The sequence below is a fragment of the Neurospora tetraspora genome, assembly GCF_033439725.1.
Source record: "Neurospora tetraspora strain CBS 560.94 chromosome Unknown B0H65scaffold_2, whole genome shotgun sequence".
Taxonomy (NCBI): domain Eukaryota; kingdom Fungi; phylum Ascomycota; class Sordariomycetes; order Sordariales; family Sordariaceae; genus Neurospora; species Neurospora tetraspora.
In genome coordinates, this window is record NW_026944384.1 from 3,323,817 (window position 1) to 3,331,773 (window position 7,957).

The window sequence follows — 7,957 nt, forward strand, 5'->3', positions numbered from 1 at the left end:
TGGGTTAAAGTTTTATTCTAAATTAATAACCGTATTAACTATAGGAGAAAAAAAAAGAAAAAAAAGAAGGACGATAAAAGGGGAAGCCTTATATTATATATAGTACTATATTTATTTACCCGCCTCGGCTCGGATTATATCCTTATTTGCCCGCAGGCAATAGGGTATTAATACAGTATTCTAGTACCTTCTAACGATTTTAATCTTATATACGACTTATAGTTTAAAAACGTAATATAAGGAGTGGAGGTAAGAAATAAATATAAATAAGAAGGATAAAAAGGATAATATAAAAAAGAAAAATAAAAAAGATAATAAAAATAAAAGAGTTGAATTTACTATTTAGAATTTTTCTTTTCTTAGATTTAATATACCATTAAATATTAATTTAGGTAGCAACCTCTATAATCTATTTACAAAAATATATAAAATAAAGGTAATTTACTATTTATTCTAACCACTTTTATCGATCTTACTTATAATAGTATTATTATTTCGGATATCGTATATTACGCCGTCGAGGAATTTAAAGGGGATAGAAGTCTTATCGAAATTAATAATAAATCGCTTATTAATCTATTAAAAGAGGGGAAGTTAATTAATAATAAGAAAAATATAATATAAAATACTTACTTTACGGGGGGTAGGGGGGCTATAAATTAAACAATTAATAAATAGCGTTATAAGTAGGACAATATTCCTACGTACAAATTTAAAGAAACTAATAATTAAATAAAAGTAATCTTGTAGTAATTTTAAAGATTATTATATAACCCGACGAAGTATAATATTATCACGGCGTATAAACCCCCTATATTAACCGGTCGTAAATAAAAAGACCGTATAAAGTCGTTTAGTAAATTTATAGAAAATGTACTTAAATTTTAATTTAAATTAGCCGATGCGTATAAACTCGTCCTTTCTTTATTTCTCGAGGAAGTTAGCGAATAATTTCTTTTCTAATTCGGGAAACTTTAGTTGGAAAGAATATAGAATACTATAAATAATTAGGTTTCTTTTCGTCTACCAATATTAAATAGTCGAATATAGGATTTTAAAATACTCTGCTACTTCGTAATAGAATAGCCGGTATTTATTTAATAAGGGTGATTATTCCTTTCTATTAATAATAACATTAATTTTTAATACGGTAATCCTTCTAACGCGTAGTTTATAACTTATAATTAATTCCGTATCGACGAAATAATAAAGAAAGTAATCAAGTATAAGAATCTTAACTTTACGATTGTAATTATATTTAACCTTCTTCTTAGGAGGGGGATAATTATATTATTAGTATTTAAATCGCTTATAGAGGGGCTTAATTTCTTTATTAGGTTTTAACCATTTAGTAATAGTATTATAGAACGTTCGCTATTACGGCGGAACGTTTAAATCAAATAACAAAAAGGAGGTATTAAAGGATGAAAAAGATAATAACAATGAAGATGAATAAAATAAACTTAATAATATTTCATCAATTTATAAAACCTAGGTTTCTGCAAGGGTAGGGAGGGAAGTTATACGACAAAAAGCTATAGTTAAAGAAATAAAGTAGGGTTAGTAGTAATAATATAAAAGATTTAAAATAGAATTCACTTTAAAGTCGGTCGACTTTTTAATATTGAACTTGCAATAGGAATTTTAATAGCGGTAAATTTAATATTTACTTCTTTAATAAATAATAGTATCGTAATTAATAATATAATATTATTTAATTGATTTAATTGATTCTAATTGATTATAGTAATAATGGTAGTTAGAGTATACGAGTTAGAATTGAGAAAAGTAGTTATTTGAGAAAGGAGGAAGGAGGTAGGGTAATTAGGCGAAATTCTATAAGATTACTAGTATGGGGAATACGGCTAGTATAGGTTATTTACAATCGGTTGGCGGGGTTGGTAGGGTGGTGGCAAGAGTAAACCAATTGGTTAACACTCGCTTATATACCTAAATTAAGTATAGTAGCCTACTACACTTATTTAAGCAAAACTAAATTGATCGAGAAAAAGCGGTAGTAACGTCCTAGATAGTCGCTGTACGCCGCGACTACCACGGTCACTACCAGCACCAACAATACGGCCAATGGTTTCACTGGAGATTGGAATCATAACCGCAGCTAGGAGGTGCTAGAGCTACTATTGGCAGATTGGCCGGCGCCGGGATCGCTTGCCGGAAAGCATAGCATTGCAGTGTTATAGTCAATTTTACCCCTATCAAAGGTAGCAAGATTATGATCGGATTCAATACCGCTTTTTCTCAGTCGATTTAGTTTTATTCAAATAGGTGTAGCGGGCTACCATACTTAATCTAAGTATATAAACGAGTACTAACTAATTAGTTTACTTTTATTACCCCCTTACTAACCCTGTTAACCGATTATAAGTAACCTATACCAATTATATTCTTTGTACTAATAATTTTATAAAATTTCGCCTAACTACCCTACCTTCTTCCTCCTTCCTTAAATAACTACCTTTTTTAATTTTAATTTATATATTTTGACCGCTATTATTATTATAACTAATTAGAATTAACTAAATTAATTAAATAGTATTATATTATTAATTACGATACTATTATTTATTAAAGTAGTAAGTATTAAATTTACCGCTATTAAGATTCCTATTGCGGATTTAATATTAAAAAGTCGATCGACTTTAAAGTAAATTTTATTTTAAATTTCTTATATATTATTATTCTTAACCTTACTTTATTTATCTAATTATAGTTTTTTATTATATAATTTCCCTCCCTACCCCTCCAAAAGCCTAAGTTTCATAAATCGATAAAATATTATCAAATTTATTTTATTCATTTTTATCGTTATTATTTCTCTTATCCTTTAATACCTCTTTTTTATTAATTAATTTAAACGCTCCGCCGCAATAACGAACGTTCTACAATACCGTTACTAAACGGTTAAAACCTAATAAGAAAGTTAAGCCCCTCTATAAGTAATTTGAATACTAGTAATACGACTATCCCCCTCCTAAAAAGAAGGTTAAATATAATTATAATTATAAGGTTAAAATTCTTATATTTAATTACCTTTTTTATTATTTTATTGATACGGAATTAATTATAAGTTATAAATTTTATATTAAAAGGATTACCCTATTAAAAATTAATATCGTCGTTAATAAAGAAGAATAATTGCCCTTACTAAATAAACGCCGGCTATTCTATTACGAAGTAGCAGACTACTTTAAAATCCTATATTCGATTATTTAATATTAATAAACGAAAAGAAATTTAATTATTTATAATATTCTATATCCTTTCCGACCAAAATTTCCTAAATTAGAAAAAAAACTTTTCGTCAACTTCTTTAAAAACTAAAGAAAGGGCGAACTTATACGCATCGGTTAATTTAAATTAAAATTTAGGTATATTTTTTATAAATTTACTAAACGACTTTATACGGACTTTCTATTTATAATTAATTAGTATAAGGGGTTTATATGCCGTTATAATATTATATTTCGTTGGGTTATACGGTAATTTTCGAAATTGCTAGAAGATTACCTTCATTTAACTACTAATTTTCTTAAATTCGTACATAAGAATATTACCCTACCTATAACGCTATCTATTAACCGTTTAATTTATAGCCCACCTACCCCCTACAAAATAAATATTTTATATTATATCTTTCTTATTATTAATTCATTTCCCCTCTTTTAATAAATTAATAAATATTTTATTTTTAATTTTAATAAAACCCCTATCCCTTTTAAATTCCTTGACGGCGTAACGTATAATATCCGAAATAATAATACTATTATAAGCAAAACCAATAGAAGCGGCTAGAATAAGCGGTAAACTACCTTTATTTATATATTTTTATAAATAGGTTATAGAAGTTACTACGTAATTAATATTTAAAAGTACGTTAAATACTAAGAAAAGAAGGATTCTAAATAATAAATTTAATTCTTTCATTTTTATTATTTTTTTCATCTTTCCCTTTTACATTATCTTTTTTATTCTTCTTATTTATATCTGTTTCCTACCTCTACCCCCTATATTACGCCTCTAAACTATAAGTCGTATATAAGACTAAAACCGCTAGAAAGTGCTAAAATACCATATTAATACTGTTAGTTATTATAAACCTAATATATATATAATAATAATGACAGACTTACAACCGATTTAAGGGCTCATATAATAATATATAAGTAGAAAAATAAAAATTATATTTTCATATATAAATACTATTTTTATAACCGGAGAAAAATTCCGGTCCGGAAGAAAACCCGGAGGAAAATCTAGACCTCGACCTTCGTAGTCGAATTCCGGCCTCAACGTCAGTCGAACGAAGTCATGTGTAACTCCATTGGAAAGAACGGAATATGACGTTTCCGACTATATAAACGGTTTCGTTATATAACGACTATATAGAGTAAAAGTGAAGAAAGAAGTCTGAGAAGACTTTTGAGTTCGGATTCGAATTCCGGACTCTACGGCTAACGTATGAGAATAACCAGACTACCGTTGGAATGATCAGAAAATGACAATTCCAAAGGTACAAATGGTTTTATCACTCCAAAACTCATTAATCCAAAAAATCTATTTAAAAAGGGCTTCCCTCGAAGAAAGGGGAAAAGAAATGTATGTTAAATACTTATTGATATTTCCACCAATCTACCACCTTTCCCCACATTCTACATACCATTCTGTTCATCGTTGAACGCTCTGCACACACACATACTCCAATACCCGTCAACGCCTACCAGGCTACCCTTTTTCTCAACCTTCAAAGAGAAGATAATTTTTACCTTTTTATTTATCCAGAAAAGGATTTTCCTCTTATCTAAGAATTCGTCGATCGATACCTACCAACAAATACCCTATTACCCGCAAGTAAATAAGGATATAATTCGAACCGAAGCGGGTAAATAAATATAATACTATATATAATATAAAATTTCCCCTTTTATCTTCCTTCCTTTTTTTCTTTTTTTTTTCCCTTATAGCCAGTACGGTTATTAATCTAAAATAAAACTTTAACCCGACGGAAGGGTATATTAATACTATATCTTCTACTTACTACTTACGGGTAAATAGGTTATAATATAGGTAGAGGCGGGTAAATAATACATTCCCTATTTAGTTATAGGAAAAAAAGAAAAATAAAAGGAATAAAGTAAAAAATTTTCTTTTATTTAACCTGTCTCTTCTATTCTAATACTAACCCCCTTTATTTATTTAAATAAAACCGACTAATATAATAAAAGCGTAACAGTCGAATTTAATAAGACAGTTTATAAGAACGAAAAATTAATAGTTAAATAAATTAATAAAGACTTATATGAAGAAGTAGGAAATAAAAACGATAAGGTACTATTGGTTATAAATATGGGCGGTTTTTATAAGATAAAAGACATTTTTAATACCATTAATAAATATAATATTAATTGAACTCTAATCCCTAGCGGCTTTACCCCGCTATTACAACCCTTTAATACCTATATTAATAAATCTATTAAAGCCTACCTCTTCGAAATATACGACAAATATGTTAAATAACAATAAACAATTAATAATAATTTCGACAAGTAAACTCCCGCTAAGAAGAGGATTATACTTACTTATATTATCGTACGGGCTATTAACCTTTTGAAAATTAAGAATTCTAACCTAGTAGCGAAGTCTTTTATCGATTATAGTTTATTTATTTACTTTAATAGTCGAGAAGATGAGAAAATTAGGATAAAAGATATTAATTAGAGGGATATCGATTTCTCTAAGTATTAAAATATTAATAATATCGAAATTATTAATAATTACCTTAAATTGGGGCCTGAAAAGGAAGCCGCTATTAACGAATTAAATATAATTTACAGTAATTATACCGTATTTTAATTAAAGGCCTTTTATAAATAGCAACGTATTATAAGCTTTAATCAGTAGAAAAAAGTTGAATTCGTTATTAAATTTAAGGTAATTAATAATAAAATTCTCATTATAACCGAAATAGGAATAGATAACGAGGAAATCGATATTAAAAAGGAAGAAGGAAGTTTAATAGCGCTAATTTTACTCGATTAATATTATTACTAATATTAATCCGATTCGTCTTTAATAACGATAATCTTTTCTACTTATACAAATACCTTACCTTCTTACTATTCTCTCTTAATACCTTATATATTGTAATTTCGTTATCGCTTCCCTCTCGATTTTATGAAGTATTTAACTAAGTAATTCTCATTCAAAATATACTCTTTAATAATATCTTTCCACCGCTTTCGAATCTAACCAAAATAATAGTTACCGCTTTTAAAGGATAAATTAATAATGTATATAAATCCGGAGGAGGAAGGTTACCAGTAAATAATATTATATTCGTCGTTAATAATAAATACCTTAGCATCCTCGAAATCTTCTATTACGTCTATAAGAAAAAAAAGGATGGGAAACTAAATCCAATCAATAATATAAATTATATAGACTTTTACGTACAAACGATATCGATAGTCCTAAGGTTAATACCAGGCATGGTTTTATAGGGGAGAGTTAAAAATATCGTCGTTTTTTTATAATTAGTATTGTTAGTTGATATATAAAAAGGATAAAACGATAAAATCAATAGGAATGAGAAAGTTAGCAGTCTTTAAAACCCCCTCTTTTACTAAGGAACTGAGCACCCCTGTGCACCCCTTGTATAGACCCCTTGTATAGCCACGTTCACATACCCACTCTGGCTTACAGATGGAGGCCGACTTTACTATAAGAAGGCTAGCCTGAAAACGAGTAAAACCAAATCGACCGAGAAAAAGCGGTAGAAGATTACTAACTCGGTTTTAGCAGATTCGCATTGTAATATCGGGTCCAAACCGGTCTGGCAGCCTCGCAACTCGCCGACCCTGGGGAGGGGGGGGTATGGACCGCCAAACTCCTACCAAACTAGGCTTTCCCTTTTGAGCAACCATTTCGCCATTGGTGATGACCGTCGTCAGACAGGCAACAAAACAGGAAACTGGCTTGCAGACCCGTTATGGTCCTTGGATGATCGCACTGTCCATCCCGCGACTTTGGGGACGGCCAAGGGGCAGATCTGCAGGGCAAGCAAACAAGAAAATCGACGTTTTTGATCTGCAAGATGATGGGCGATGCGAGGCCGATGAGGGTGGGTTTGGTGGACTTTGACACTCTGATAATGGAGACAGGAGACAGTCACTTGACTCGAGCCCGTCTCCAACACGGATGAACATTTACGCCCTGATTTGCAACTACCGCTGAGTTCAAAACAACGGGTACGCTTCTCTTCCATCTCGAAGCTTTACTGGCCTCGGCGCTGGGCCCTCTTCCTCCGACAATGGCGAAGGCACCGCACGTACAGGTGTATCTTGGCTCTTTAAGAGACAGAAAGTCACGGAACTGATGGGCGGCAGACACGATATTACGTACCTGTTGACCTTGTGTGCATACACTACACTATTGAAAGTCAGAGAAGCTTGATCGTGGCCGCCGGCTTCGCATTTCCTTTTCGTTTGACGATCAGCTTCTTATTCTGACACCGGTCGAGATTGACAGGCTGAACACTGAGCGGAGAACCCCTCGAGACTAGTAAAGGGATGGAATTTCACGGGAAGGGTAAGGAACGGAAAAGTAAGGAAAGGTAAGGGAAAAGACATGATGATTTCCGCCAAGCTTTCCGCACGTGAGGGTGTAAGTATTTAGAGATGTACTGACATCGGCCAAATAGGTCTAAGTCTTTCGTTTACCACCACCTTTGTTATGATGTTGGAAGTTGATTGTGTATCTAATTTCACAAAATCAAAATACTTGTTCATTCTTAAAAGGCGATAAAGTCGATGCCCTGAGGTCAGATTTTGAGGGCAGTTTGGTGGTGAGGTGCACGAGCCGTATCTTTCATTTGGAATTTTCGATATTTTCTGAATTTCGATAATTTCGGAAATTTTGTTATTTTTTCAGAAAATGATCA